Source organism: Meriones unguiculatus, chromosome 9, assembly GCF_030254825.1.
Source record: "Meriones unguiculatus strain TT.TT164.6M chromosome 9, Bangor_MerUng_6.1, whole genome shotgun sequence".
NCBI lineage: Eukaryota > Metazoa > Chordata > Mammalia > Rodentia > Muridae > Meriones > Meriones unguiculatus.
Window position 1 is genome coordinate 8335502 of NC_083357.1, and position 19729 is coordinate 8355230.

Below are 19729 nucleotides of genomic sequence, written 5' to 3' on the forward strand. Positions count from 1 at the left end.
ATTCAAACTGGCTTCTCTCAGCTTCTGCTTGGCCTCAAACTAACTGTAGCAATCTATTCTAATCTTCTGGCTCCTTCTCATTCTCTGGCTCATTCTGTTCTTACCTGTGTCTCATTTGTTCTCTCTCTACCACCTGTCTCTCTTTTACTGTCCTGTAAAACTGCCTCCTCTCCCCCATTCTCTGGTCTGCTCCCTTAAGCAGCTTCCCTTTCCTCTCCTCGTGACAGTTGGACATAACCTATTCTGTCAAATTTTTCTCTGATGCATCATTTTCTCTGCCACTCAGTCAGACATCACTTTCAAACATGGATGCTTCCTTCTACAAATTAACTTTACCTTCATTGTTTGGGATTAAAGGCTTGTACCACCATGCCTGGACCTAAGCTTTTCTTTACTTGAAACTTGCTCTATACCAGGTTGACCTTGAACTTGGATCTGTTTGCCTCCATCTCTTGGATTAAAGGTGTTTGTACTCCACCCTGATCACACATACCTAGAAGGTCGTTGGATGTGATCTCTTGCTGTAACAGCCACATTCTGAATTAAAATTCCTCTACATCTCAGCATTACATAAACCAGGCAGATAAGAGGATCAGAAGTTCAAGGTTATCCTCAGTTGTATAGAGAGTTCAAGACTAGCCTGAGCTACATAAGTCTCTATCCCAAAGAAAAAGAAAAAAAATTGAAACTGACCACTGGATCCAAGAAGCCAGGGTATTTTACAATGAAAAAATGAAAGGAGGCATGTAGGGGGATTTTAATCCAGCAACATGGCTACTCTGGCTATAATACAAACATGGTCTTAATACACATTTAATCCCTATGGCTGGAGTATGGACATGCTCTTAGTCCACACCTTTAATACCAAACAATGTAGAAGGAAGTAGCAATGTTTGAGTGATGTCTAATTGAGTGGCAGACAAAATGACAAATCAGAGAAAGACTTGACAGAATAGGATCTGCCCAGCAAATCCTATGAACAGAGAGGAAAGAGAGGTGACTTTAAAGGGAACAGCATAGAAAAACAGAGATGGGGAGGGAAAGAGAGCAGTTTTACCCAGACAGCTGTACAGAGGCAGGTGGCTGTAGAGAGGCAAGCTAGACACAGATGAAGACAGAATGAGCCGGGGCTGGAGAGATAGTTCAGAGGGTAAGAACACTCGCTGTTCTTCCAAGGGTCCGGAGTTCAATTCCCAGCAACCACATGGTGGCTCACAGCCATCTGTATAAGATGTGGTGCATAGGCAGAGTGCTGTATAAATAATAAATAAATCTTTAAAAAATAAAAGACAGAATGAGCCAGAGAAAGAGAAGGAGCCAGAAGTTTAGAACAGATTAATAGAGTGAGTTTGGGGCCAGACAGAGGCTGAGAGAGAAGCCAGTCTGAATCAGTCAGCTTGGAGAGGAGTTTGAACCAGAACAGCTGGGCTGAACCACCCAGCCAGAGCTCGGAAAAAACAAGAAAGGGATAGTTTATTCAGCACTAAGTCTTAGAGGCTGAAAACCTTCTAGGCCTAGATTAAATTCTAAAGAGATTAGAAGCCTCCAGGGCTGGGCGTAAATTAGCATATAGAGGCAGTAAACTATCCAGATGACAATGAGACAGGCAAAGCGAGGATTCTTTTACAGAGCAACAAATAAATCTCTTACACTTAACCTACACTGACTCCATTAGATGATCACAGTTTTGGCATAGAATGGACTGTAGGAGCACTGCTTGCTGCTCCTTGGTTGGTTTCCAAAGCAGAGAAGAGTATCACCTTTGTATCTATTTTATGTGTGTGTGTGTGTGTGTGTGTGTGTGTGTGTGTGTGTGTGTGCTCATGCCATGGCATGCATGTGAATGTCAGAGAACGATTTTGTGCATTTGGTTCTTCTTTAGATGAGTCCTGGGGCTCTCTGACGCAAGTTGTCGGCTTACGCAGCACACACCTGGCCCCCTGAGCAGTCCCAGCAGCCAACTTCGGCTCTCAAGGCTACACTTCAACATACAGCAAAGGAATATGGGCAGTGTTTATTTCTTTTTTTTTCTTTGTTTATTTAGCCCAAAACTGTAAACTAATATAAACTCCTATATGAGCTTGGTGTTTCAGGCCTGTCACCCCTGACCTACAGAGGCTGAGGCAGGGGGATTGCAAGTTTGAGGCTAACCTGGACTACAGAGTGAATTACAGGGCCACCTGGGCTACACAATGATACCCTATTCTTCTTTGTTTATTTGTTTTGATTTTCTGAGACAGGGTCTCACGGTGTAGCCTGGCTGGCCTGGAACCCACCAAAATCTGCCTGCCTCTGCTTGAGTGCCACCATGCTCAACTAAGTCCCTATTTTTAAAAAGAATTAATTATTTTATGTATTTGAGTGAGTGCTTTGTTTGCATGTATAGCTGTACACCAGAAGAGGGAATTGGGTCCCATACAGTTTTAGACAGTTATAAGTTGCCATGTGGGTGCTGAGAATTGAACTCTGGACCTCAGTATTCTTAACCACTGAGCCATCTCTCCAGCCCCTGAGTGAGCTTGTTTGGGTAGGCTCTGAGCACCTTCCTCCCATTCTGCACCCTGCAGCTAACTTTAGAGCATCTCCCATTTTTTTCTCTTGTCATGATTACCTCCACTTATTCCTCATATAGGAGTGTCTATCATGGGCATTCTCAGCCCTAAACCAGAAAGAACATCCTGCTGACACATGGGCTAAAAGAGAAACTGAGACTCAGGCAGAAGGTTGGTGCTGATGCAGCCCTCTGCCCCACACAGCCATGGCCATGTTTGAAATGAATTTAGTGCCTCGGTCTCCTCACTCATGACAGCTGGACATAGAGAGTTTGTTGCAGGAATTATTTTTGTTGCTGTTATTTCAGAACTAGCCAAGTACTGGGTATAATGAACTCCCAACATTTTGGAGACTGAAGCAGGGAGATTGTGAATTTGGGGGGGGGGGGGGATTTTAAGACAGGCTTTCTCTGTATAGCCTTGGCTGTCCTGGACTTTGTAGACCAGGCTGGTCTCAAACTCAAAAATCCAACTGTCTCTGCCTCCCTGAGTACTGGGATTACAGACCTGTGCCACCATGCCTGGCTGAGGATTGTGAACTTGAGGCCAGTGTGGGCTTCACATACACATACACACATAAATTAATTAAAATTAAAAAAAAAAAAAAACCAACTTGCTGACCATGGTTACCGCCTCCTGGGAGCTTTCTCTCAACTGCAATCTCAACAGGGATTCCTTTTAATTTTAATTTTATTTTTACTTACGTATATTTCTGTGTGCCTGCCTGTCTGTGTTTCATGTCACACAGGTGTCCATGGAGGCCAACAGAGAGTGTCAGACCCCCTAGAAGAACTGGAGCTACAGGTGGCTGTGAGCCCCCATGTGGATGCTGGGAACCGAACCCAGGTCTTCTGCTCCATACCTCTCACTGCACTGCCTGAAACTTGCCCTCTGCAGACCTCCTCAGAGCTCAGAACCCAGGCAGGCTCCTCCTGCTACTGGGGCATATGGCGTGCAGAGTGAGTTCATGAATCAAAAGCCAAAGGGACAGTAAAGGCAGGCCCCTGGCCCGGGTGACCAGCATCAACAGCCCTCTTCTGTGGTACCAGGAGTGGCACCGGAAAATGCTTGTACTTGGTCCTAGCCACCAGATCAGGGCCTGGCTACACGTCATTGGCAGGTCTAGAGTTGGGGTTAGGATTCTGAGGAGGGGGATGCTAAGGAACCTGAGCCTGGGGTCTGATGTATCCCCTCCCTGTCTCTGCCCCAGAGTTATGAATAAGATACTGTCAATGGCTTCCAAGTGTCCCGGGGATGGTTATGGGTGAGAGTAGTTAAGCCTCCCTACCTGACTCTTTCCCAAGCTTTTTGGCACTACCCCAAATAACCACTGTCAGCCAGTCAACAACCAGCCTTGGAGACAATCCACCCACAAAACAAAACCAAATTTATTTTTGAAATACATTTTTAATTTATTTTATTTTGTGTGTATGAGTATTTTACCTGCACATACATCTGTAGACTACATGTGTGTCTAATGTTCCCAGAAGGCAGAAGACAGTATCAGATCCCCTGGAACTGGGGTTGGGGATGGTTGTGAGCTACTATTCCAGTGTTGGTAGCTGAACCCAGGTCCTCTGCAAGAGCAACAAGCACTCTTAACCACTGAGCCATCTCTCTAGGCCCCAACAAAACTCATTTTTATATCCATGTGAACATTGCAAATACTTCCATCACTGCATCCTGCAAAAGGTAATCTAGGAGCTATCAGAAATGAGACAAGGATGGAGATCTCTCCCTTCTCTGCCCAGCTGACTTCCAGGCAGGGCCCAGCCTCCCTAAAAGCTCCCTGAGTAGCACCATTCATGCCCAGCCCAGCCTCGTAGAGCATGGCCCCCTAACCAGAGCCCACGGAGGCTGCCTTGCCTCCACCCAGGAAGATACCATGCCTTGGGCAATGTCGTGCAGGAAATGTCTTCTGAAATTACAAGTTAGAATGACTTGGCATTTTTTCTGTACGTTCAAGGAAAGCAAGCACAGAAATGCTGGGCTGGGATGACTCAAGGGTCAGTCACACAGTCTAAACATGCAAGGTCCTGTCTGTAGCAGCCCCCTCTCCCTGCAGAGCAGAGCTAGCTGCAGCCAGTGTGTGTGTGTGTGTGTGTGTGTGTGTGTGTGTGCGTGAACAAAAGCCCTGCAAACGTTTATCCAATGGGAAGCAGATGATCGATCTTCCTCTGTACCAAGAGTAATTCAGGGGCAAAAAGGATATCCTCTCACCCGAGTAGGTCAGAGTCACCCACCGGCTCATCTCATCTGGGGTGTGATCTACAAAAGACCAGCATAGCCATACCTCAGTTAGTGTTTCATTGAATAACTGGGAACTGTAGACTAGCTAAATTAGCTCTTTAAACTGACCACACACACACACACACACTCACAAATGCACACACAAGAACATACACAAATGTGCACACATACACACACGCACATGCATGCACAGCCACATGTGAGTATTTGCATGCTCATAATTGTAAACACGTGTGACTTTAAAAATTCCGCGTTTATTTATCTCATGCATGCATGTACATGCTATAGCACACATGTAAAAGTCAAGAGCACCTGCAGGGGTCATTCCATTCTCTACTTTGTGAATCCTGGAGCTTGAAGCCAGGTGGCCAGGCTTGAGGGCAAGCTCATCTCTCTAGTTCCAATAAAACTTTTTAAGCAATAACGAATATGATTATAGCTCAGTGGTAGAACTCTTGCCTAGAATTCTCAAATCCCTGGTCCTAGTACCACAACAAAGAACAAAAAATGTCAAAACCTCCCTGAGATCCCTCTGTACAAACTGTTTAAAACAAAGAAGATGCTGTAGCAAGGGGTGATACAGGCCTAAAAGGACCTGCAAAGCTTAATGGCTGGGCTTGCAGCTCAGAGGTAGAATGCTTACCCAGCATGCACAAAGCTCAGGGTTTGAACCCCGGCATGAAGGCATAGGGCAAGAAAAGAAAGGAAAGGAGGTAAAAAGAATTGAGATCCTCATCGCTCATTGAAATTATAAAATGATAGCCACTTTGGAAAACAGTTTTTCAAATGATTAAAAGTTATAATGGCAGCCTGGTTTGGGGTGACGGGCTGCATCCCCGTAGCCTCAGCCCTGGAAGGGTGAAGGCAAGACCAGTTTGAGTCTGAAAAAAGGGAAGTACAATGGCCATGTGACTCAGTAATTTCACTCCTGGGTGTACAGCCGAAAGGACTGGGAACACACCCATGCAAACATTTTCTTTTCACCATTCAAATCAGTGCTCACAGCAATGGGCCAGCACTAGTGGCCCTCAGCTGGTGGCTGGATAAACCAACGTGGCCTGTCCACACTGGGAATGTTACACATCTGTGAAGAGGAAGAAAATACTAACACAGGCTGTGACAGGGATGGACAGAAGGAAAGGGAGAGAATGGCTGCTAATGGGTCCAGGACTCTTTGAGGGGCGGGGGCAAGTATGAAAGGATCTTAAGAAAGTGAGGATGCTGCCGCAGCTCCATGAGCATCCCTGCGGGTGTGAAATCTAGCTGGTGTTCGTTCCCAGTTCTGTTCTTTACAGTGACGCTCCTGGAGGGCCAGCGAGTAGACACACTACCAAGCCTCACACCCTGAGCTGATCTGTGGGAGCCACAAGGTGGAACGAGAGAAATGGCTCCCAGAAGTTATCTTCTGACCTCAATACACGTACCACAGCATACACATGCCCACCTGTAAATTTAACAACTTTTAAAATTAAAGAACTAGTGGGGGGGGGGCGTGGCGGCACACACCTTTAATCCCAGCACTTTGGAGGCAGAGGCAGGCAAATCTCTGAGTTCAAGGCCAGCCTGAACTTCAGACTGAGTTCCAGAACAGCCAAGGCTACACAGAGAAACTCTTTCCCAATAAATAAATAAATAAATAACAAAAACAAACAAACAAACAAACAACAATAAGTCAGGCAGTAGTGGTGCACACCTTTAGTCCCAACGCATGGAGGCTGAGGCAGGTGGATCTGTTTTACCTAGTGAGTTCCAGACAGCCAGGGCTACATAGAGAAACCCTGTCTTAGAAAAACTAAAACAAAACAAAAAAACAAACAGTAATAACAAAACCACTGGAATTTGCTGATAAATGGAAATGGCTATCGTTATTATTGTTTTTTTTTTTTTAATACGGACTGTTTTGCAAAATTCCATGTCATCCTTGCATAGAGGCCGTGCTAATCTCTGTGTTGTTTGATTTTTGTACAGTGCTGGGGAAGGAAGGAGCACTATTCTTAAAGTCTTCCTTTGGGTCCAGCGCAATGGTGGTGTAGGTAGAGATGCTTGTCATGAAAACCTAAGCTCCTGAACGCCATCTTGAAACCCACACACTGCAAGCAAAGAGCCAGGTTTTCTCTCTCTCTCTCTCTCTCTCTCTCTCTCTCTCTCTCTCTCTCTCCCTCTCCACACACACACACATACATATATGTTTATTTTGATTTAAAAAATAATGAGCCCATCTCTCTTTGATAGCAGCTGAGTTTACTCTAGTAGGGTGACGTAAGGTGAAGCCCCAGACATCTTCTGGTTTGGGGAAGACAGATGAGTACAAGATTAAAGGTTAGAACTTTCATCTTTACCCACCTCGCCTCTTGGAAGTGAAGAGGAGGCTTGACACTGAGCTCGACCACAATCTCATAGGTGCCGAGGTGATATAGTTCAGTGACAGGGTACTTGCCACCATTCATGAGGTCCCCGGGACCTATCCCGACAGCACAAAAATAAGTAATGCATTTTAAAAAAGCAGAACAAACAAAGCAGAGTCTCTCTAGCTTCAGCTGACCTAGGACAAGCCGTAAGGACCAGCCTGGCCTTGCATTCAAAAACATATTTGTGATTATTTCTTTTATTTTTTGAGATAATGTCTCTCTAGTTAACCCTGGATATCCTAGAACTCATTATGTAGACCAGGCTGACCTCAAACCACCATGCTGGCTTTGGCTGAGTACTCTGGAGAGCTGGGTATGTAGCTCAGTTAGCATGAAAACCCTGGTTCTGAGCCCCAGCACCACATAAACCAGGCATGACGGTGTGTTCTGGAGGTAGTGGCAAGAAATCAGAAAGTCAAGGTCATCCTTTACCACAGAGAGAACTTGAAGTCAGCCTGGGCTGCCTGAAACCCTGTCTCAAACAAAATTAAACAGGGACTGGTGAGATGGTTCTGTGGGTAAAGGCACTTGTCACCGACCCTGCCATCTGAGCGCCATCCCCCACGCCCACATGAAGAGTGGGATCAAATCCACAAAGTTTCCTGACTGCCACATTGGCCTCCGAGTACAGACACATGTACATCGTGCAGAGAAGCATGCAAAAGCCAGATGGTAGCAGCCCAGCACTTAGGAGGCAGAGGCAGACAGATCTGTGAGTAAGCCTGCCTGGTCTACAGACTGAGTTCCCAGATAGTCAGGGCTATACAGAAAAACCCAGTCTCAAAAAAGAAAGAAACAAAGAAAGAAAAGGAACCAAAGAAAGAAGGAAGGAAAGAAAGAAGAAAATAATAAAATCATTAAAAAAGAAACGTGAACAAAATTCTAAATAAACACCCTTAAACAAGATTTGATGAATTTCCGGGTTTGCTGAACACACGGATGCTGAAAGTGTCCCTAGAGAGGGTATGGGACCTTTGCATCCCAACTCCTGACCTTGCCTTATCCATTCCCCCATCTGGTGTCCATCAGAATTCTTTATAACAAAAGGGCAAACGTAAGGAGAGCGTTTCCTTGAGTTTGTGAGCCATCCTAGTAAATTCATCCATCCCCAGAAAGGGTTAGTGGCTGGTCAGAAGTTCTGGAAATCCAGACTTGTGAATGGAGTGGCCTGGGACTGAGCCTGTGGGATCAGACACGCCCTCTGGATAAAGAGTCAGAACGGACTGAATTCGCAGAGCCCAGCTGGTGTGGGCATGCTGCGTTGCTGGTGGGAGAAATCACCCATACATCACGGTGGCCAGAAAACACTTCGCTGGGATTCTTCCCCCAGAATTTAGTATACTTTAAGTCACTGAATTGTACACCCTAAACTACCTAGTAATCTCAAGGCCAGCTGGGCTGCAGGAAAATCTGTCTTTGTTTGTTTGTTTGGAGACAGAGTTTCTCTTTGTATAACCTCAATTGTCTTGGACTCTCTTCTTAGACCAGACTGGTCTAGAACTCACAGACATATGCCTGCCTCTGCATCCCCGAGGGCTGGGACTATAGGCGTGTACCACTGAAAGGGTTAGACTAACTTTGTAACCTGTATGTCTTTTAAAGCCTATAGTTTTGAGTTTTAGGTTCAGGTTAAGCTAAAGCCTCTTAGTACCTTTCCAGAAAATGAAAAAATGTGACCCTATCTACGAGGACAGATAGAAAAAAAGGCAAGCAAGCAATGACCTTCACTCAGCAAAAAGAAAGACTCCTGTCTTTGAGATAGCATTTTTTTTTAAAGATTTATCTATTTATTACTTATGCAATGTGTGTTAGCATGTACACCTGCACGCCAGAAGAGGGAACCCGATTTCACATTTAGATGGTTGTGAGCCACCATGTGGTTTCTGGGAATTGAACTCAGGACCTTTGGGAAGAGCAATCAGAGCTCTTATCCTCTGATCCATCTCTCCAGCCCCTGAGATAGCATTTCTTAGCAATAAACCCAGACTTCTTCTGAGTAGCTTTTGACCTGCAGCCAAAAGTCCACAGCCCCTAATCTTCAAGGATGATCTAACCACCCCCACCTTCAATTGCAGCTGCATCCACACTTGGCAGGACTGGCCAAGCTTGAGTACCTAAGACTAACCAATTATCTTACTTTATAGCTTCCTCATCCAATCCTAAATTGCCAAAACTGCAACTTCAAATTTCCCGCAATTTTTCTTTTAAAAACCTAAAGGCCTTTGTCTCCCGGTGCCACTCTTTGCTGACTGGCAGGGGTGACCCCATTGTGCAATGGTTAATAAACCTCTTGCTTTTGCAACAAGTCTTGGTCTGGGGGAGTTTCTGGGAAGGGCGCGATCTTAAACTCCTGAGCTGTGAGACCCCAGGTCTTACACCACCACGCCTGGTTATATATAAATTTTGAGACAGGTTTTCAGCCGGTCATGATGGCACACACCTGTAATCCCAGCCCTCAGGGAGGCAGAGGCAGGCAGATCTCTGTGAGTTTAAGGCCAGCCTGGCCTACAAAGAGAGTCCAGGACAGCCAAGGCGACACAGAGAAACCCTGTCTCAAAAAAACTAAAGGAAAATTTTTAAAAAAGAAATAAAATAAAATAAAAAATCAAGGGTGAATTTCATGGTGTGTTTTCTCTATCTCAACAAGACTGTGGTTTAAAACGAAATAACAGAAAGCATCAGCAAGGAGAAAATGAGAAATGGATGTATGCCTGGGTGTGCTGGCCCCCAGCTGAGTTAAGGAACGGCAGCAACTCTCTCCTCTGTCCAGCTCGCCTTTCGGTGCCCCTGCCTTCCTCTCACGAGGCTGGCTGCATGCTGCACAGGGTCCAGAGCCTGCAGATGTCCTACAGTAGCAACTGTGTAAAGCTCCTCCAGTTCTCCCCTCTAGCTCCACATCCCTTTGCTTACTGGCCACACAAATTGTGCTAGTTAACTTTGTCAACTGGACACAAACTTGGGTCACTGGGGAAAAGGGAACCTTAATTTAGAAATACCTCCACTAACTGTCCTATAAATGTATCTGTAGGGTAGTAATAATAATGCTTATTATTAGCATTATTATTTTGCTATTGTAATTTTGTTATTGTTATTAATGATTGGTGTACGAGGGCCCAGTCCACTGTGGGCAGTATCATTCCTAAGCAGGTCTTCCTGGCTAGTATAAGAAAGCAACTGAGCAAGCCTGGGGAGCAAGCCAGTGAGCTGTGTTCCTCCATGACCTCTGTTAAGTTCCTGGCTTCCAGATTCCTGCTTTGAGTTCATGTCTTGGCTTCCGTGATTGACCCTGATCAGCATGTATAAGCCAAATAAACCCTTTTCTTCCCAAGTTGCCTTTGGTCACAGCAATAGAAACCTAAAGAGGACGCGGCTCCAGTAACTTCCCTGAACCTACGTCCCGTTGCTTGAAAAGAGCGCTATCTGAACATGCTAGCAGATTTCAGATGCCGTGGCCCAGTGGTATTCGCTTCTCTCAGATGGACACTGAGCCCCCAAGGCCCTGGCTCAGCACAGAGGGTCTGTCAGAAAAAGGTAACCCAGCCTTTGTTACAGTGACTGCTGTGAGGAGGACCCAGCCTTTGTTACAGTGACTGCTGTGAGGAGGACCCATTCTACAGATGCAAAGACCCTGAGACCCAGGGATCAAACAGCCGTCCAACACTGAGCAGGCTTTCGGTCCCTCTCTCTGAGATTCCTTCTCAGCCAGGATGGGACCTCACAGTTAGAGGCAAAGGTGACTGAGCCAGCAAAACCAGCTTTTCTGGAGAGCTCTTTGCCAAATACATCCAGAGCTCTAGAAGGACCGCCACCCTCTGACCCAGTAGCCTCTTGTATAGGGCTCTTGCTCATAAGGCATGCCATCAGAACAAAGAGGTACATAGGTACCCATCATGGTGAAAAGAGGAAAATGGTCCAAACATGGATGATGTGGGCACAGCCTGGTGATTGGAAAACACATGCCCACTTAGAATAATATCTTTGTGGCTAGTGACATAGAAGGCTTAGCTGGTAAAGTGCTTGTCACCAAACCTGACCCCCTGAGTTTGATCCCCAGGTTCACATGGCCGAATGACTCCTGAAAGATGACCTTTGACCTCCACTGAGGCATGCCCTCCTCCCACCTCCTACACACACCAAGTTGTTTAAATTAATTAAAAATGTTATGATCTTTGAAGAATTTTTAAATGCTAGGGGGAAAACAGAAAAGAAATAATATGTTCTAATGATCTTGATCATTTTTTTTAAAGAACCGTAATAGCAAATACACACTGAACAGTGACTATTCATTTTCAGCCTTGCATAGCCATCTGAGGTGCTTAGATAACCCATCCCTATTCTGCAGCAATTCCTAGCTCAACCTTCAAATCAATATTCGTCAAATGGACAGGTTAACAAGTGGTCCTCTTTGTGGGAAATTGTCCATGATTTTCATTTACTTATGAGTTTTCTATACGTCCTGAGTATGTGTGGTTTTGTGTTCTGCAATGTGCTGGGACTGAACCCACGGCTAAGTAAGCACTCTGTCACTGAGCTACAAGTACAGGCTTTAAAATCTTTTTTCAGGCCAGAACGTCCTTGAACTTTCTTTTATTTCTTTGTGACAGAATCTCACTATGTAACACAGGCTGGCCTAGAATTCACTACATAGCACACGCTGGCCTTGAACTTTCTATAATCATCTTGCCTCCTCATCCAAGTGTGTGGACTAATCATACTTGGCTCTTCTCCCTTAAGGATTTGTTTATTATTATTATTTTGCTGTTGCACATCTTAAATGCAGCACTTAAGAGCTGAAGGCAGGATGGTGATGTGTTCAAGGTCATCTTCAGCTACATGAGTTCAAGTTACATGAGACACTGTCTTTTTTATTTTTTTATTTTTGGTGTTTTGAGACAGGGTTTCTCTGTGTAGCCTTGGCTGGACTCACTTTGTAGACCAGGCTGGCCTTGAACACTTTTGAGACAGGGTTTCTCTGTATAGCCTTGGCTGGACTCACTTTGTAGACCAGGCTGGCCTTGAACTCACAGAGATCCAGAATGCTGGTATTACAGGCATGCACTACCATGCTTGGTGAGAGAACCCTATCTTAAATACAACAACTAGTAATAATAATTACCATTATATAATATAATTATATTACATATAATATAGATTATGATATTATATAATACAATATTTTTCTTTTCTTGTGAGACAGGGTCTTACTAAGTTGCCCAGGCTGGACTTGAACTCAATATGTAGACCAAGAGGGCCTCAGATATCTGGGATTACAGGCCTGGTTCATTGTTCAGGTGCTTACAGTAAGCGTATCTTACTTTTATAATCAGAAATTTGAAACTTCTTTTTGTACATAATTCCATCCAAGAAAAATTAGAGATGGTGTCCTTCCCAGGCACCTGATCAAAAGAGGTGTTTCCAGAGCTGAAGAGATGCTCACTGATGAAAAGCACCTGATGCTCTTGCAGTCCCCAAGTTCAGTTCTCAGCACCTAAGGGGTTTCTTACATCCATCTGCAACTCCAGTTCCAGGGGACCCAGTTTCTTCTGGTCTCCTCAGACTCTAGGCACACACGGTGGACCTACATACACACAGGCAAAGCAATCATACACATAAAATAAAAATGAATAAAGCTAAGAGAGAGAGATCCAAAAACTGCCTCTAGAAGGAAACCCTGGTATTGGGGTGGCAGGTGGGTTCATTAATCAGTCTACAAGCCTCAGTCAGGAGCTCTCTTTGGGGGGGCAGTGCTAGGCACTCACCCCATAAATACTCATAGCAGGGCCCTGCTGGCCAGGAGCCCTGGCTGTGAGTCAAAGGAAGTGTCCCAAGGCCATCGCCACGGAGATTGGCTTCAGTACAAGGCCTGTGCTGGCTTGGAGCTCACAGCACCCAGCTGAGGCATGCCCGGGAGTGCGCACACCGGCCCAGGGCCGCCAGAGCAACGCCAGCGCTGTCTCTCAGGAACGCAGCGGCTAGAGGCCCTTCTCGCCTCATCGGTGCCCACTCAGTAGGCGGTGGATGGCGAGGGCAGATGTGTCGGAGCACATCAGGGTATCCTTACCCTGAGCTGCATCCGGACGGGGCAGGGACACGTCCACAGCCTGGGGCTCTGCTCTCAACCCCAAACATCCTAGGCAGCAGCCTGGCTTATGAAACACAGACACGGCTTTACATAATCACGGGGAAAGGAGAGTGCACGCTTCCGAAGGCCCCAACCTCAGCAGGAGGTTTTTCAAGATGGAGTTGTCTTTTGCTTTCTTCCGATTATAAAAGCCAGTCGTGGTCATTGCCACCAAATCCCTGAAAAGGGGGGGAGGGGGAAGTAATGGTAAAGAAGAAACTGTAAGTCTCTCTCTCTGTCCTGCCCTTCCAAATCTCCCTAGACTCTGAGCCTGTCCTTGCAGCCCTTCTGATTTCTGCTGAGTCCATGTGAATGGCTGTGAGCATGGTGTGTGTGTGTGTGCGTGTTTCAAATTTTTTTTACTACATTTGTGTAGTGAGAATTCTAGAATTTTGGTTTCTTTAAAAACACAGAAATATTATAAGGATGTGTTTTTGTCTCAATCCCCTGGGGATATGGGGCTACTTTGGACTGTCCACGGCGGCTGGCTGTCATTTGCCTCGTGCAGACAGCTTCTTCGATGGTGTGACATTTGGAATTCTGGGAACTTTTCAGAGGGTATATAAATGCTAAGGCTCTATCTATGAGGTGGGTTTGGTGGTTGTTGTTCATTCAGGGGGATTGCGTGATGGGGATGAAACGGGGAGGAATGGAGATAAAGAGTGGGAAAAAGAAGAACCCACAAAGTAACACGGTGTAGCTACACAGTGTGTGTGTGTGTGTGTGTGTGTGTGTGTGTGTGTGTGTGATGGAGATGCCAGAACAACCCGCAGAAACAGTTCTCTGCTCCCACCATGTGAGTCCTAGGCCCCAGACTCATACTGTCAGGCTCGGCAGCAAGCACCTTTATCACTGAGTTATCACTCCAGTCTCCCTTGTCCCTTTAAATACTCCTAAAAATTACTCTAGTTTATTTTGAGACATGATCTCACTATACAGCCCTGACTGTCCTGAACTCACTGTGTAGACCAGGCTGGCTTCCAACTCACGGAGATCCACCTGCCTGTACTGGGATAAAAGGCATATACACCACTTTTTGGGTTTGACATATAGATGCTTTTCTGCCCCTTGTTTTTGTTCTGACAATAGTGTGCAATGGACAGCTCAGCTCCCCACTCCCCCTGAACCCATTGTGGCATAGAACTCAGCCCTTTTATCTCAGCTTCCGAAGTACTGAGATTACAGGTGTGTGCCAGCCCTCTGGAAGCAGCAAAGCACTGAGCTCAGGGTTGCCCAGCTCCAGCCCCCCACATCTGAGCAGGCTGGCTGTCAGAGCTCACAGAACCCCAACACCATTGCCTGGGGGTCTTGTTACCAAAGCAAGTCCTAGGCCCAACCCTCCAGAGACAGGCCAGAGGGTAAGTGTGATGCAAGTCAACTGTGGCATCTGCTACACTGCACTAAGGAGCAGCATTTCCCCGTGGGCCCTTCTGTTTCTATCCCCAATCAGCGTGCTTTAGAAAGACTCCTTTTCTCAAGAGGTTTAGAGCCAGGCCTAGTAGAACACACCTATAACCCTAGCACTCAGGGGGTTTTAAGGCCAGCCTGGGCTATATACTAAGAACCTGTTTTTAAAAAGAAACAACTTTGGTTTTCTTTGGCCCCAGTCCCTGCCCACTACCACTACAGATGCCTGTCCAGGGGAAGTATCCCTCAGGACCACCTCTTGGCATAGAGTTCTGGGTCAAAGGACATGAGCTCTGCCAGGTCTAGCTGAGAAAGCCTGAGTCTCCGTGTCTGAGGTTCCAGTTCAGGCTAGTTTTACCGTTTTACCCAGGGCTTCAGTCAAGGCACAGAGGCTTGTCAGGAGTTCAGGAAGAAGCTGTGGTGACAACACCAGCTCTGTAGAAGGAAGAGCAAGACATGGGGCCAAAAGGAGAGGAAGCTGGGTATCAGTGAGCATTAGAGATGATGATTTGCAATGTACATAAAAGACTAGGAGGGCAGGAGTGGAGGCGAGGACCTGTGATACTGTTTGACAGGATCAGAGAATGAGTGAAAGAGTGTGTAAGGCTGGGCTTCCTCCAGCTTGCTCCACAGGCAACATTCTCCCATGCCAGCTGTCCTGCACGGCCTGGCTGAGCAGTGCCGCATTTCTTGCTGAGGTGGGCTTGGAGCGCAGTGGCTGCACGCCTCATTCCGCCATCACTATCCAAGTGATGTCCCCTATCACCACCCAATAGCAATACGCTGTCCTCTTGGCACCCCAGTAGCCTCCCAGTACATTCTGGTGACCATGGATGTTCCAGGGGGAAGCTGAGGGGGCATTAGAGCGGGACCCTTGCACCCTAAAGGCGGCTGCCCTTCATTGGAAGTCCTGTGTGGGTCCTGCTGTTGGAAGTCCTGTGTGAGGCTCTCCTCTCACGTTACACTGACCTTTGCTGTCACCTGATGCTGGCAGCGGGATATCTGTGCCACTTGCTACCTTCCAACAGAACACCTTTGTGTCTCAAGGTGGACAAGTCAGAATGGAGGGCATGAGCCGCAGCGGCCAGATTCCCTCCAGAGACATCTTTCTGACACCAGTTGTTGGGTGCCGCCCTGACACTTGCTGGCTGTGTTATCTCAGAGAGTTCACAGTAATGCTTTCATGTCAGTGGCATTGATTGAGCCCCTACTGTGTACAGGAGGCCACTGCGGTTTGTAAGGAGAGACCCGGAAGCTGGAGCGTTCATCCTCTGTCCTTCTGGAACCGACCTAAGGCAATTTGGTGGCACACACCTTTAATCCCAGCACTCAGGAGGTAGAGGCAAGTGAATCTCTGTGGGTTTGAGGCTAGCCTGATCTACACTGTGTGTTACAGACCAGTCAAGGCTACGGTACAATGAGACACTGTCTGCAAAGAAAGAGAGACAGAGAAAGAAAGGAAGGAAGAAAGAAAACGCGGCTGGAAAGGCAACTGTGCTTCAGCCCCCAGCAATGAGCAATGCTAAGAGAAGGGCTTTACCGCCTCCAGCTACATCAGGAGCAAACGTTTAGGTGGGGATGGGTTTGGCCAGCTTTTGTTTTTAAGACAGAATCTCCCAGGCTGACCTCGAACTCTCCGTCCTCCTGGCTCGGCTTTCCGCATGCTGGGGTTAACGTGTGTGCCACCATGCACAGCTGAGTCTGGTGTCATCGGGTACGTGCTTCTGGGAGTGCATGTGCACATACATGTATGTGCGTGTGTGTGTGTGTGTGTGTGTGTGTGTGTGTGTGTGTGTGTGTAGGCCAGAGAACCCCAGGGCTCTCCCGTGCTATCCACCTATCTGTAATGTAGTGTCATTAACCTGTAGCTTGCTAAGTAGGCCAGCTGGACTGGCTGGCCAGCGAGCAGCATGGGCCCACCCGCCTCTGCCTTCCCATTGCTCAGATTTCACGGTCACTTACACCACACCAGGCTACATCTAGATTCTCATGCTTGGGTCCTCTGACAAAGCAGCAAGCGCTCCTGACAAAAAGTGGAGTTTAATGTTCTGAAGCAAGGCAAGACACGGCTGTGCTGAAATGGATGGTGTGGAGGCCACAAGAACAAGAAAAAGGGAGAGCGGCTAAAGGGTTTATGTGCTAAATTTTAGTCCAATAGTGGAGGGAGGCCACTAAGACAATGGTGGGAAGCAATTGGAATTTTCTCTGGTAACCACAAGGAATATGAACAGGAGGCTCAAAGAATCTGGGGTGTAAGGGAACAGGGGATCCAGAAGGGAGCTGGAAGCCAGGTCTTTCTCCCAAGTCAAATGTGATTTAGAATCTGAATAAAGACACAAACCCGTGGCCAGGAGAACTACCCCAACAAACAGGATGGAGGCAACAACAGTTCCAGAATCAAGATTCCGATTCTAAAGCTGACCTCGGGGAAGACTAAAGGCACTGAAATACGGCTGAAATCCAGGGTGAACTGAACTCAGTTGTGAAAGTAACTCTTTTCGTTATTTATTTTTAAATTTTATGTACATTTGATGTTTGGCATACATGCATGTCAGTGCGAGGTTGCTGGGTCCCCTGGAGCTGGAGTTATGGACAGTTGTGGGCTGCCATGTGGGTGTTAGGAATTGAACTCAGGTCCTCTGGAAGAGCAGCCAGTGCTCTCAACTACTGAGCCATCTCTCCAGCCCCTGTAAAAGTGACTTTTCTTCTCCAGATGTAATTGTCATCTTGGAGGCTTACTGCATCCATCTGCTAAGTTAGGCCTAGTCCTGGAAGCTTCTGGCCTCCATACAATCTTATCGAGGCCTACAGTATTTTCAGCCTCTGAGACTTACTGCTGAATAAGCTCACCCTTTCCGGTGCTCTCTCAACTCTGACTGGCTCAACTCAGCTGCTCTAGCTCAGACTCCTCTCCTACCTGACTGAATTGCTGGCTTCTCTCAGCTTCTGACTGAATTGCTCTTCTCGGTCTCAGACTAACTCTAGCAATTTGTTCTAATTTTCTGGCTTTTTTTTTTTTCATTCTCTGGCTCATTCAGTCTTCACCTGTGTCTAACCTGTTCTGTCTTCAAACTCTCTCTCTAAAACTCTCCCAGTAAAAACTGCTTCTGGATTCCATTAACTGAACTGCCACAAACACAGCTCTACTTACTGCCTCTCAACTCACTGACTCTACTGAACTGCCTGAGCAGAACTGACTAGAACTCAGAGTTCTGCATGCCTGTGTCTCCTGAGTGCTGGGATCAAAGGCGTGTACCACCACACCAGGACCTAAGCTTTTCTTTACCTGAAACTTGCTCTGTACCAGGCTGGCCTTGAACTCAGAGATCTGCTTGGCTCTGTCTCCTGGAATGAAAGGTGTGTCTGTATTCCAGCCGGATCACACAGACCTAAAGGATCTTTGGATGTGATCTCTTGCCAGAGCAGTCATGTTCTGAATTGAAATTCTTCTGCACCCAATTAACGTGGAACCCCAGAATGAAACAAGATCTTAGAAGCCTGATGGCCAAGTGGAGTTAGGGATATTTTTCACATAGTGGGTGTATAGAAGTTAGTGTCTCTTTCATTAGTGCTATCACATGCATGTATGTATATACATTCCTAAATACAACCTACTCGGTCTGTAGAATGTTACTGGTATGTATGTTTTCAAGGTTGACCATTTGGTATTGGGTAACCAATCGGTATGCTCTTCCTGGGAGACTTTCAGGATTCCTTAGTTGTCTGTAGATCTTTGTGGAGGGTTGAAAAAGAGCAAGGATGGATATATGGAAGGGCTTGGAGGGAGAGAAGGGAAGGGAGAAATGTTGTAACTATATTATAATCTAAAAAAAAAAAGAAATCTCAGATGTAAAGAAATGAACATACAGAAATAAAAACAGATGCCTTTCTAACTTATTTTTTTCATTAACAAATAGAGTATAATTTTCCACTGTTATAAAGAAAGAGGAGGAAAAGTTGTTAGTATCAGTGCCATTGGACAGGTGGAGAAACGGAGAACTGGGCTAAAAATCGCTGCCCTCGGGGCCATAGGGTTGGTAGGCCCAAAGGGTTCCAAGGTGTGCCTCCTTGACCAGGTGGTGAGCAGCCTGATGACAGAGGTGGCACTTGCCAAGGCTCTGATGGTGGAGCATTCTGAGGCCACATCACTCCAGTCCCAGGTCCAGTCCTTGGCAGACAGCCTCTTTGGGCATGGCCAGCAGTGGCCAGGAGCTATAACACCACACCACAGTCTGACGGGGAAACGGGCCAGACAGGGAGGGGGAGGGGTGCTCTCTAGCACAGGGCCCATTGTTTCATGACTCAGGCTGAGCTCTGTGGAGCCCGCGGAGGCCCTGGATTGAGGCTGCACTCTGCCTCTTCCCAGCACCCATTCACAGGCTTGCCTTCACCTCCTCTCTGTAAAATCAGCCTCTTCCTCCGGAAACAGTACTGACCCGAACGTGTGTCCTGGATACAACGAGACAGATCCAATGAGACTGTGATGGCAATGTTTTCTGTTACCTCCACTCCGGGAGGCCTCGTTCCTCCCAGCTCCACCAGGTCTGAGCAGTAGGTGCTCCTGGCCCTACAGACCAAGAGGCAAACCCGGTAAGCTCTCTGAATCCACTGTTGTCCTTAGGCTCTACAGTCTGAGACCAGCCTGCTCCTAATAACTTCTCAGTACGATCAGTACTGGCAGTGCAGGCTCCTAAAGCCCTAGGCCCTTTGGGGTCTGGGGATAGTCTTTTGGGCAGACCCGCTACGAACCAGCCCTGTGACCTTAATCGACCTTGTCAATCAACCTTTTCCTTAGAAAACTGCGGAACTCTGAGCCACGCTTAGAATCTGGGGTTGGTGGCGAAGTTAGTTTGTTGCTACTTTCAGTGTAGGTGGTTAATTCCATCAGACGGATGTCGCAGCCCCGGCAGCTTCCCAGTAACCAGTAAGTGCGGGGCGGGGCCAGAGGCCACTCGTCGGCCTGGGGTGATCCGGCGCCCCGCCCCGCCCCC

At 46.9% G+C, this 19729-nt stretch overlaps 1 long non-coding RNA gene across 1 annotated transcript; it reads right to left on the reverse strand.

The window, feature by feature from the left end:
• Positions 1-3984: 3984 nt before the first annotated feature.
• LOC132656574 (uncharacterized) lies at positions 3985-13360 on the reverse strand. Its single transcript, XR_009594329.1, has 5 exons — positions 13272-13360; positions 12715-12788; positions 7146-7263; positions 4773-4820; positions 3985-4129 (listed from the first exon to the last, which is right to left on the reverse strand). It is a non-coding gene; the product is annotated as an uncharacterized LOC132656574 (long non-coding RNA).
• Positions 13361-19729: the final 6369 nt, after the last annotated feature.